The sequence below is a fragment of the Pleuronectes platessa genome, chromosome 8 (genome assembly GCF_947347685.1).
Source record: "Pleuronectes platessa chromosome 8, fPlePla1.1, whole genome shotgun sequence".
In the NCBI taxonomy this organism is placed as follows: Eukaryota; Metazoa; Chordata; class Actinopteri; order Pleuronectiformes; family Pleuronectidae; genus Pleuronectes; species Pleuronectes platessa.
Window position 1 is genome coordinate 12,819,074 of NC_070633.1, and position 12,670 is coordinate 12,831,743.

The following is a 12,670-nucleotide window of genomic DNA, read 5'->3' on the forward strand; positions in this document are numbered from 1 at the left end:
CTGGTTTAGACTTTTGTAAGACAGTCTCTGGCTTTTGTTCTTTCTCTGAGGACTTAGAATAGACTATATTGCTACTCTTGAGAAGCTCAATATTTTATCTTTAGTGGACATTTTATCTTTTCTAATGGACGCTTGTGTTAATGTGTTTGGATTTGTGTTTCGTGTGTTACTTTACCCACCTCGTGTGTCCCTGACTCTGTTAAGTTACCATTTGTTATCCCTTATGTTATTTCATTTCCCGTTTTATTTTGAAACCACTTTCCTTGTGTGTCTTAGTTGGTTATTTCCTGTCTTTGTCCTGTTTGCCGCCCTTGTATTTCGCTATGTCTCAATTCAAGGGCGGTAAGGCTGAACTGAAATACGGTGGTCTTGTCTACAGAAGATTTCGTGATCGACGTCACCGGCTTGTACCGCACTTATTGCCGTCGCCTTGCAACAGGTGACGGACATCACAAGAAAGTTTTACTGCCACTTGGTCCTTTTAACATTTGTAGCTGTTCAACTGAGTTGAAGCATGAAACTCAAGCATTGGCCTTCTTGGCACTCGCATGGCGCCATTACCTATCTAATAAATGGTCACCGAAGTGCAATGAATTCTGGGACAGGTTAGCCCAAGAAAGATCCACCCATTGGAAGCTTTAATATCTTCAGGAAGGAAGGACGCACTGGTAATGTTGAGGAATTTTTTTACATCCCCACACATAACTGTATATGCCACTATATATTAATGTATATAGTATATTACTCATCATATCTGGACAGGAGATTAGTGCCTGTCTAAATTTCACAGACACTCCCATCCCTCTCTAAGCAGTACCCAAGGTCAGGTTAAAGATAAAGGGCCAACCAACAGTACATTGTAGCGTCTGTGTTGAGGGACGTTCATATCTAACTCAGATGTGTCCGACAGAGAGGCACCAACTCCCACTTTTTTGCGTATTTCACCAGTGGCAAGACGCAAGGATACAATATGATTTAGTTATGCATACTTTAGACTTAACTATCCAATAGGATGCCAACACCTACATTTAACAAAGAGAGTGTCAGCAAATTCTAGCCTTTCATGGATGTGCTGCTGGAATGGGTGATACAAGTAGAGGAAGATATACTGCGATGCTGTGGGAGACATCTTAAGACTTAGGGCTGACTATTGCTCATGCTACACTGTTAGCATTTGTATATTGTTTCACCTTCTGGTCTCCTTGATGCATCAAGTCTATATAAAAATATAGTCTGCATTAGACAACAGCTGCTGCCCGAGTTCTCCTTTCACAAGCTTACAGAAAAGTTCCATAACAATTAGGACCTATTTGGAGGAGCGTAGGAGATGGGACAGTCGAGTTGTGCTGCTGTGGTCCAATAAGTCTTCAATCGCAGCCTGGGATGGATTTGGATCTGGATCTGAATTGAGACACAGTTATTTCGGCACCTCCCCTGTATCGCACTCTCATTCCTCGGTGTCATTTCATCTGCTCAGTTCGGGTTCTGTTCGTGTCTCTTTCTGTTACCGCGTGATGTTTCTGCTCCCAGTGTTTTTCAGTGTTTCAGTTTCTAGTTTTTTTCCCGTGTTGATTGTGTTAAATTATTGGAGTAAATCGCTAAACTGCCTCAGCTGGTTCTGCAAATGGGTCCAGAATCAACCACAAAAACATTGCATTGTTTTGTTGGGTTATTTGTTTTGTCAGCAGCATTACGCAAGAACTACTGAAAAGATTTCCATGAAACTCGGTGGAAAGATGGAATATGGGCCAAAAAAGAAGCTGTTACACTTTGTTGTGGATACAGACAAACGGGCGGATCAAGGAATTTAAAAATCTCTTTCTTGAACAGTGAACATTTAACAATTACTAAAATATTTTTCAGGGGAAGATTTATGGATCCTGATTAAATAACATATTTATAAGATGGATTAATGAAATAAAAATACAACTGGTCTTATAAGTGAGTTTTTTCCGCTGCTGTACAGAAACAAATAAGGATTTAGTACGGAATCAACAGTAAAAATGTATCTTCAATGAACTTTGACCGATTGAAAATGATTGTTGCAATCATTAAAGGGATTGTTGGAGGATGTATGCAGTGATTGTTTAATCACCTCACAATACACTAGTTCAGGTTTAAAGAATCGAACTCACGGCAGCAGCCATCAAAGCTGTTTTACACCAGAGTCAGTTCAGAGAGGACATACGGAGCTGATCCCAGTGAACTCTGTTAAACTCCATGCATACAGATAAAAGGAGTGAATTCAATACGGCCCATCATTAGCATGAAAATATACATCCATGACTTAGTGTCCCTTCACATGTGTTACAATCACAGGAAGTTCACATCACGTCTGTTTTTGCCCATAAGCGAGGGATCTCTGGAGAGCTTCCACTCTCAAGCAATGCATGCAGGGAAGTCTTTTCTTATGCTGGTTTGTTTCTTTAAAAGCTTAATTTAATGAGCTGAGTAAACCCTTGAATTCATATCCAGTCAAAAGACGTCATGCTAGAACAACTCTGGGGTTTCTGAGAAACTCTGAGTTGAATCAAGATGAACAGAACCAACACATTTCTGCTCAGTCAGCGAGAGAGGATTAGCTGATTGCACAAAGTTGCGTCCTGACTTACTGTTGTAAACAAGCCTGGCTGAGAGGATGTTTGATATGAGTTTAACTCCACATGGTTATAATCTGGAGTTTAGTTTATAAATGCAACAATATAAAAGGCAAACATTCAGATCACAACAGGAATAGCAGGGAACTGCTCGAGCCACAGGCGTATTTGTCTGGTTAGCCAATCAGAGTGCTGATAGGAGCAAATTCGCACAACGCTACTTACAAGCACAACAACAACTGAGGCAGAAAGAGTTGATTTAAAGGTTCAAGGTGTAGAATTGAAGGACTTCTATTGGTGAATGCATGTTGCAGCTGAATGTGAATATAAAGGATTCAAATATAAAAGCCCATTGTAGGGTAAAGTTTAGCAATTCATACAAATTAGATGAAGCACTAGTGAAAACATCACTGGGAGTTTTCAATTAAATTGCCAATCGATCCCATTTACCTTAATAGTACACACTGTACCTTTAAGATGGAGTCATGGTTTTCTGAAGACAAACTTGAACATCTCTGCCACACAGACTGACTCTTTCAGCTCATCAGATCCACATTATCAGAAGTATCATGACTCCTTTGTCGAGGAGGAAATGTTTGGTAGTGGTTGACTGTGAGGTTATCGTTGTTCACATCTGCGTTGGGGATTTCAGAGTTTCTCAAGATACAATGAGATGGGTTCACTATTGAGACCCAGAGGGAATTGAAGTCTGATGAGCACATGTTCTCCTTGCTGCTTATTTCCTCTTTTCTTTTCATTTTCTGGAAATATTATGACTTTATTCTCGTAATATTATGGGTTTTTTTCCTGTTAATTCACAACTAGAATCTCATAATATTATGTATTTAGTCTAGTTCTCTATTCCGACTTTATTCTCATAATATTCAGATTTTATTCAGGATTTCTTAGAATTTGATTTCCTTCACTATGCATCTAATACTCCACTACTAAACAAATCCAGGATTGTCTTATGGAATCTGTTGTAATAAGGTGACTAGGAGCTGATGTTCTCGCTCCTCATCCAGCTCTTACACTTCTTATGATGCTGCAGAGCTTTCGGTCATAACTTGGATGCTTCTGTCACAGATCAGCTCAGGAAACATGTTCCTCTTGATGTGAGTCATGTCGTCCATATAGGTTTTTAAAAAAACATCTAAAATGGCGTAGGTCAGGTCTCCTCCCTCGCTCGCAGCTGAATAAAAGCTCAGCAGCAGCTCAGAGCTGCCTCGAGGCTCGAAGATTTCCTATCATCCAGTAAGTCTATCTTTTTGAAAAGATTCCAATGATACGTGCAGATGAGGGACAGAGATGTTCGATATTTTTGAGATCGCATTGTAGGACCATCCCATTAGAGCCACTGTTTTCCATTTTGCAGCAAAGCACACATTTTGCCCAGACACACAGTCAATGCACATGGAGACAGAGCACCAGCAAACAATATTAATCAGAGGAAAATCATGTTTGGTTTGTTTTCTCAACTCAGAGCTAACTAACCCTGCACCTCTCTACTCCAACAAACACTGTCTGACATTATATCGATATGTCATCCTGCATCAAAGCCTCAACACAATACAGTACCTCCACCTGCTTTACACCCATTAGCTAACATGCCATTATCGACACCTCCGAATCTAGTTACTTTCTCTGATTAAGCGATTCCCAGTGCGGTTGAGCAGCGGCGCGCCTTCCAGTCATCGAGCAGCCCTGTGTGGGATGTTAATGTGGGGTGAAATAACTGAGATTGACTATTGATCAGGTGCATGTCTGCAGCCCCAGGGCCGCTCAATATAATCACTTCCACACTTGTTCTGTCTCCTTCTGAGTGTGGCTGATGGAGTGATGACACAGGATGCAACCACACAGCGCCAGGCGTGATTTGTCATAATTCAATGGGCACAGACGCGCGCGGCGTCTCCCAGAAACCAGTTATGAGAGCAAAATCGGGTTACACTGCCTGTCTCAGACGCATCGCGGCGTAATTGTTTTGATCATCTATATTAAGGAAGGTGTGAGATGTAGATTAAATAGCAGGAAAATGCTTGAGTGTACTGGAATTGAAATGAGACTCCATCTGAATCCAACCTTCTTTTTTTTTCTCTCTCTCTCTCTCCCTCTCTCTGCAGCACAAGTTTAATTGAACTGTGTCAGCAGTGTTGAAAAAAAGTGGTGCTCTGGCTGAAAAAGAGAGTGTCTGAAAGGCATATTGATTAGCTGCTCCTGGACGACAGAATCCTACTCATCACACTTCCCGGCAACACATCCCAAAGGGCGTCCATCTTAATGTGATATGACAACCCTCTCCGCCATATCAAAACTGAATCTGGACATCGATTTCAACATTCAGCGTGATCGCTGAAAAACACTTCTCTGCTTTCATACGCACAGCTAGACGCAGGGGTGTTGTCTCGGTGAGTGGGACTCCTGCAGAGGCCTTACACAGTGTGCGCTGGAATAATAGATAATAAAAAGACATTCTCTCAACGTTTCTCGCTGTTGCTCATGTGATATTTTCTATTAAGCTGCCACAAAGTCAGATTTAACAGAGACTTTTAGGAGTACGGCAATGAAAAGGTCAGGTCCTGTTTGTCCTCAATAGCGACTGAGGAGGAAATTAGCATTTTATGATTATGATTTTAATAACATTCACCTCAGACAGCGTCCTTGTGTTGGAGGGTACTTGCAGGAGAACACACTGTTCGAGTCGAGATGCTCAGGGACGAGGACACATTCTCAGCCCCTGGCTCAGGCCTGATGAGGCTATAAAATGCCAGAAGACAAGAAACCAGGAGACCAGGTTTAATTAGTACAGACATTTGTAGCACAAATTTTTCTCTGAGGTTACAAAATGTTTTGGAATGACACAACCAAGGCTGACGTGTGTATTCACAGCTCAGTAATTCATCAGGTACACCGATTGATAAGCACACGTTTTCAGACAGACTCGGAAAGGTATGCGTGTGTGAGTGCTGGTTCAGTGGTGCTGAATGTGTGCAGTACTAACTAAATGTGTGTATCTGTAGGTGTATTACTCCGGTTTGTGACGTGTGTTTAGTTGAGGTTAGGTAATGTCAACTTTTTCGAGATTTATCAGGAAATTGCAGGAGTTATTGAAGTTATGAATTAGATTTCCACAAAGTTTAACAAGGTCATTCCGGCGGAGGGGGTTTTCTTTCCTCAGTCTACAGAGGAGTGTGCAACGCTCCAGCTAAAAATGCAAAAAAAAAACATCAAGATGTCATAAGGGAGCAGATAGGCTGTAAATATATATAAAATGTTCAGGGTCATTCGAGAGCACTATGAAGGATTGACAGATTTATTTTTCACATGCACACAAACAAAGGACCTGTGCATGTTCACTCATACGGCTGTGCTAAAACTCAAGGTTGCAATAAATAATCATTGGAGAAAAATATGCATTTGATAAATAGTCAAGATAATAAAAAATATAAATCTTATAAGCATCATCATCATCCGTGCAGTTTTTCATCTTAGAAAAATTATCAAATAAACACGCCACCGTCATATGGCAAACTGTGCAATAGAACAAGATGTCATTTTACCTGTTTTACTGCAGACTTTCAAACAATCATTCATCAGCATTTGAGAAAACAAGCTCTTCAACAAGGCTCTTATTCCTCTTGTCCACCAGGACAGTGCTGTTGCCAGTGAGTAGTCAGATCATGTGTGTTGATAACGTCCATTAACTGGCCTGTTAACAGTCAAACTCAGAAGTAACTTCATTTGATGCCAGTCCGCAGTAAAACACGTATGACGATCAAAAGATACCTCGTCCACGTTCCATTTCACTGTGGGCGAATCTTTTGTTTGCTTACGGCCAATAAACCTCAAAAGAATAATATTTTGTCGTGGAGGGTGATGGAAATTTGGTCCGAAGTGAATCATGGCCGACACAATGCTTCTATTGTCCTGGCGTTTTATAAATCTTATTCTAAACTTAGTAGATCTTGCATTTGAAGGTTTCCTGAAAAGCATCGTGCTGCATCTGCTTTCGCTCAAGTTTTCTTTTAAAAGACACACAGATGCTTTTAAGGCAAGCTGCATTTATATGGGCTCATACATTTTACATTTATCAATGGATTTTATCGTTGTTTTCTCTAGGAGATACATGAATAATCGTTGTAAAGGGTTTTTGTTTTTGATTATATGCTTTTGTTTTTTCATGGGGGAGCTCTGTTGGTTTTGACGCACTTCAGGAACAATTTCATGGCCAGTGTTTTTCCCCCCCACCATGTCAAATTAAAAAAAAATATACCAGAAAATGAACCATAGCCAGTGACGTCAGTGGTTACAGCCTTTGAACCAGACATCTTTTGGATTCATGCCAGTAAAAAATACCTTAATCAGTGGAAACGTGCAAAACTGGCTGGTGGAAAAGGGCGTTTAGCAGCTGTTTTGGGGTGTTCTGTTTTTAGATCATATCTCTTGATTACCAGCACATGGAGTTTGACATGAAACTGTAAATATTCAAATTCACGTATGCCGGTTTAAAAAAAAGGACAACAGGGGACGCTCACTCTGCTAAAGGAGGGTTTTGTTTAATGTGATTGAAATCTCCGGACCACACACTAATCGGACTTGAACTGCTGTGACAGTGTTTTCTCATGTGATGACTGAGACGTAAACTTTCTTCAATAAAGTGCAGTACTAAGAACATCCCTGTTGTTGTCTGGCTGAGTGGTTGAGTGTGTCTTCCATTCATGTATCGCTCTCTTTCAACGTTTCAACGAGGTTACCACGCTAATTGGGCAAACGTCCCGCCCCCAAAAAACTGTATACAGATCTCTAAGGATCAGTCCTTGACTCCTCGAAATTCAAACTCGAAAGGAGCAAGATGAAATGGCCTCGTAGTAACACCTATTAAATCGGGAGATAAACACATCAGCAGCGCTGAGGAGGATGAGGAAGAAATCAGAGGTACCGAAGAACCTGTTTCTCACTAAAGCGATTAAGTCAAACTTAGCAGCTGCATATATTATATAAGCATGATAATATAGAGAGAAATTATGTAATTATATGAGTTCCATTCTTCATGCCAAACTAAGCTTAAGCTCCTTAAGTGTGTGAGAAACTCTTCTTGCACTTCACTTCTAGCTGCTTTTGGTGCCACTGGCTGATCCTCTCCTGCAAGAGTTGGACATGATTAACATTAAGGAAACGTGGCCATTCATTTGTTAATCAGCACGATTCAAGGCCATTTAAATAGCTTTACTTTCAGTATTAAATTCTTCAGTAATTCTGAATTGAAATAACTCTGTTTTTCAGGGCGCTCAGAGGAAACATCCTAATTTGAGTGTGTTCAGGGGATTAACGGCTCTGTCTTTTCAGGCCTCACAGAAGAATAGCAACAGTAAACCTCTGAACAAAGGCAGAGAAGGAGTGTGTTTCCTTAAGCTCTAAGACCGTGATAGGGACATCTTACATAAACTGACTGTGTACTCTTCCCATGATTATCATACATTTTATTTTAGTGATAAATAAGGCAATATAAGAATCACTGTGGCAGTGAAAACTTGACCTTAGATGGTTTTATGAATACTCCTCCTACCTGATTTGCCTGCTAGGGTTATTAGTTCAGTTCCTTTTCGATGAAATTATTTGAGTTTTTGGGGGGAATTATGCAAATTCCTTTTCTTGCTGATGCCACTCAAATTTCCGAATGCTAAACACAAAGCCACAGACCGTGTGACATTGGCCAAAAAATAATCAAGTGGCTCTGTGAGGCTCATGCACACTTGTGCTTTGAGCTAAATGCTGTCAACAGCGTGCTAACATGCTAGTGTTTAGTAAGTCTAATGTTTACCGTCGTAATTTAGTGTGTTAGCATGCTAACATTTGCTAATTGGCAATAAACATAGCTTAGAGTAGAGTGGAGGTTGATGTTATTGAAAATACTAGTTGTTACGTGCCGTTGTTTGTGTTTTTTTTTATTATCTCTCTCCTCATCTCCTCCAGGTGTGTGCTCTTGCCTGCACCTTCACTGGCACAGCTGAAGTCACTCCTGCAGGAAACCCTGAGCAGAGCCTCAGATGGGGCCACTGGGCCAAGCGGCAGTGGGGAACGCGTGTCTTGCTGAAACAAGCTGCGACTGACCAGTGTAGTAGTTTGCCTTGGTTGGTTGGTATCTTTGTGCATATTTGAATTCTTTGATTAACTTTTGTTAGTGCTCTTTCTGTTGTCCTGGTTCATCTTCAGTGTGTTGGGGATTGTTTTCATTTGATCGTTCTTTGTTGGCTTATTCCCTCTTAAATTCTGTCAAGAGCGTTTGGTTTTTACGTTAGTTCCTTGAACGCATCCTGCTGGTCATTTGTTTTTCCCCCGGTTTATTTGTAATTGTTTGTCCCTAATCCCCTAGTCCTCTTATGGTCTAGGGGGACCCTACACTTATTGAAATTGGAGGGGTGGGGTACACCCTGGTGTATCACAGGGCCAACATGCAGGGTAAAAACTGCAATTCACCCTCAACTTTACAACTATACGTGCAGTACGTCGAAGAACTATAAATACTTTACATAGTGCTGATCAAAATCTAAAATGTCTGAAAGGTGTGGCATGTAATTAGCTCTTGTGTCTTAGTCACTTGGGGGAAATATGACGGTCCCAAGACGCTCTTTCCTTTATCTTAATCCTGTGGCACGCTCCTGTGCCTGAGGTGCCAGCAGATCAAGAGGCGTACTCTGAGTTTTGTGCTTCGGCTGAAGTCCTTTTCTCCATTAATTAAATTGGCCTCTGATTCAATAACTGTTTAGCAGGTAATTGCAGATGCTCATTGAATTATGCCATCAACCAATCATGTCCGCTGGACCCCAACAAACGCCACATTGCTCAGAAATCATGATATCATTGACTGTCTGCGTCTATCAGTCTTCCCAAGGCGGGGGGGGGGGGCATCGCCTGCCAACACAGACATGTGGATATAGTCTGGGGACAAATCTCGGGGATGAAACTTGTAAAAACGTAGTTTCTTCAACCAAATTAGATAAGAAAACAATTACCGTGCTGTTCCTCTCCAGCGCATTCATGCTTTTTTCCCAAATACTTCAAAGATTATTATTTCTAGCCACTGCAGTATATGTCAATAACTCCCTCGTGCCCCGGCGTCCCTGCCCTCGCCGCTATGAAAGAATGCCTTTGACACACCACATGAAGAGGCGAGGAGCTGAGTGCTGTCATGTGATGTCTGTTTCTCCAAGTTAGCTGACGCAGATGTGACGTCACCTGCTACTGAATGGACGCCTTTGAAAGTTCACTGCGCAGAATGCATCAATAAAATCAATTGGCGTCCATGCCAGCAGCACTAACAGGCCTATCTGGAGGTGGACATGGTTCTTCCCCCCCCTGCAGAACCACAGGGACTTTTCCCACTGCCTGAGGTTTGGTGTTCCTTGATGGCAGATACTTGTTCCGATTGATCTGAATGTCTGCAGCGGGATTTAAGCGTTCCGCCTGTTACTCCAAAGTTATGGGTTTCATTCCCACGTGAACCATAGCAAAGAATTCCTATGCTTGTTGAGACACCATAACCATATTTGTGTTATGATTTGTCTGATTAAATTGCGTTTTGCTGGTATGGTTGGGAGGATTTGATTGTTGTGCACGAGATTCAGCATCACACAGACTTTAATTGACAGAGGTGAGACTGAATGTGCCGAAAACAATTTGAAATCAAATGCAGTGTTCTGGAAAGGAAAATGATAATTGTTTCATTTAACTGAGATTTTCCCCACTTAGATTCAATAAATCCGTTCTGAGCTCGGGGTGAGGCTTTGCTTCCCCGAGTGTCAAGAGGAGGCCAATCAGCTCCTTAAGATTCCCAATCGTCTCCCCGCCGTGCTCTTTAATTGGCTAATTACAAACTGTGTGGATCTAACTCAGCTGCTCAGGCACGGATTACAGCAGCTGGGGTGAAATCCTGCATTCAAATGTATGAGGTTTCTGGGCTATTCAACGAGAGTCAGACGCCGCAGGGCTGCAAGGATGTAACTGTGACCTATACCCCCTGCTGTTTGTTCCCTTGATCATATCTCTAGTGAAATGAAGTGTGGGAAATCTCACTAATAAATCTTGCCGGGTAGAGAACTCCACAGACTTTATGAATGTTGAACAGGGACAGGACTCACGCCCTCCTTGGCAGAGCGAGCACGAAGTCTGCTGGCCAGCAAAAACCCCAGCACCATAAATTGACAAAACAGCCAAAGAAAGTGTCGTAATTCCACCGGACAGCAAAGTAAAAGCCAGTTCCTACTTTGCTGACAGTATTTTTTTTAAGTGTTGATCACAGGATGGTGGATCAATGCATAAAAAACAGTTAGGGGTGAACACTACACTGAAAATATGAAAACGGTGACTGTTGTTTAATATCGATTCTATTATAGGTACTGCAAGGAAACGTTTTGGGCTGAAATGATAGTCAACAGAATGCAGATTTTCCACTAGGGGGAGCTGTTCTGTCCGCTCAGGTCTAGCCATCAACCTATGATGTAATATCAGTAATATCAGCACAAGCAAAGACTGTGAAAGCTATGCTCATTTTATATTGACGCGACCTGCAGGCAATGAGTGCTGCACCTTTTTTGCTGTAGCGCCACCTATACTAAAAAACATATAAAATGTTCATCCATTACCACAAAGCACCAAATGTTGTCATCAACATTGTCAAGTTTTGTGAATATAATTTTATGCAAATGTTTAATTAGAATGAGCCGGGCGATTTTACCAACGACTGAAGAAAGATTCAATACTGACACCAAAACAAGTCCATGCTTAAAATATTTAGTTCCACTGTCGGAACAAAAAGACTGGATGATGCCAACTACAAATCTTGTGTTCAAATGCAACACGAACACACGTTGTGCGGTCCCTTTCCTTGTTCTTTGTATTATTTAGTCATTGCTTGTGCCTGTCCTTGTTTGAAATGTAAAAGCTGAGAATGATTTCCCCCATCTAGCCTGTAGGTAGCGGCTATTCTTTTTTAAAATCAGTTGGTACAACAAAAGTCAATTTAAAAGTTAAAAAGAGTTTTTATACATGTCATGCAGAGTATATATAAAGTGTTGCTTTTGTTTTGTATTACACATGCAACACACACACATATATATGTTTTTGTTATTATGACATGAATTTAATTCTCTTCCCTTTGCCTTACTTCCATTATTAGTTGTCGTTGTTGTTTACAGATGCACTAATTATAACTATAAAACATTTATATATTGGACCAATTAAACATTACACATTGCTTTTCTATGATGGCACAATGCAGAACATTATATGTAAAGCTAAGTACAGCTGACACTTTGTTCGTGTGTCAATGTGCTCAGTCAACCGCAATTTATCAAATGATGAAATCAAATTATGTGCATGGCCGTCATCACACCCTCAAGAGAGCACGAGAGACTTCCCCACTGTCTTACAGATGGAGCCACCATGACAGTGAACTTGTGCACATGTGAGATAGAGGTCGCATGTGGAAGATCTACTGTACGCCTTCACGTTGAGGGTCAGGGGGTCAGATGCGTTAGCACGGTCTGTGCTCCACCACAATGTGAAGCCAGGTACAATAAGAAAGACTCAGTGATACAGGCGGGCAGCAGTGGCCTGATGCGGCCCTGCAGATGTACGATTACATTTTGAAACCTCACTCATGAAGGAAGTGAAGCGTGTATCGAGCAGTGATATCCTCGAGCTTCATCCTCATAATAATATTAAACTGTCTGGTTTTGCGACTACTGTGAGGACGTCAGGAAGCTCGCTGCTGCTGCCCCTCAGTACATGAACTTTCCTGAGCAGATAAAACCACAGCACCACTCAGTATTTACTGGACAGATAATGCTCATGGTAGCAGCCACTTCAAATCAGATCAGAAAGGAGGAATGCCAGTCGCCGCGGCTTCCAAGAAGCCACGTGCTTTATCTAAACAGGCGCAGGACTAAATTAGGGAATTTTCAAGGTTTACAAACGATCATTCGCTGCCGCTGCCCGCAGCCAGACACTGCAACGTAAAGACCGTGTGAACAGTGATGCATGTGTCCACTTGGTCATTTGTGCATTGTCAAGAA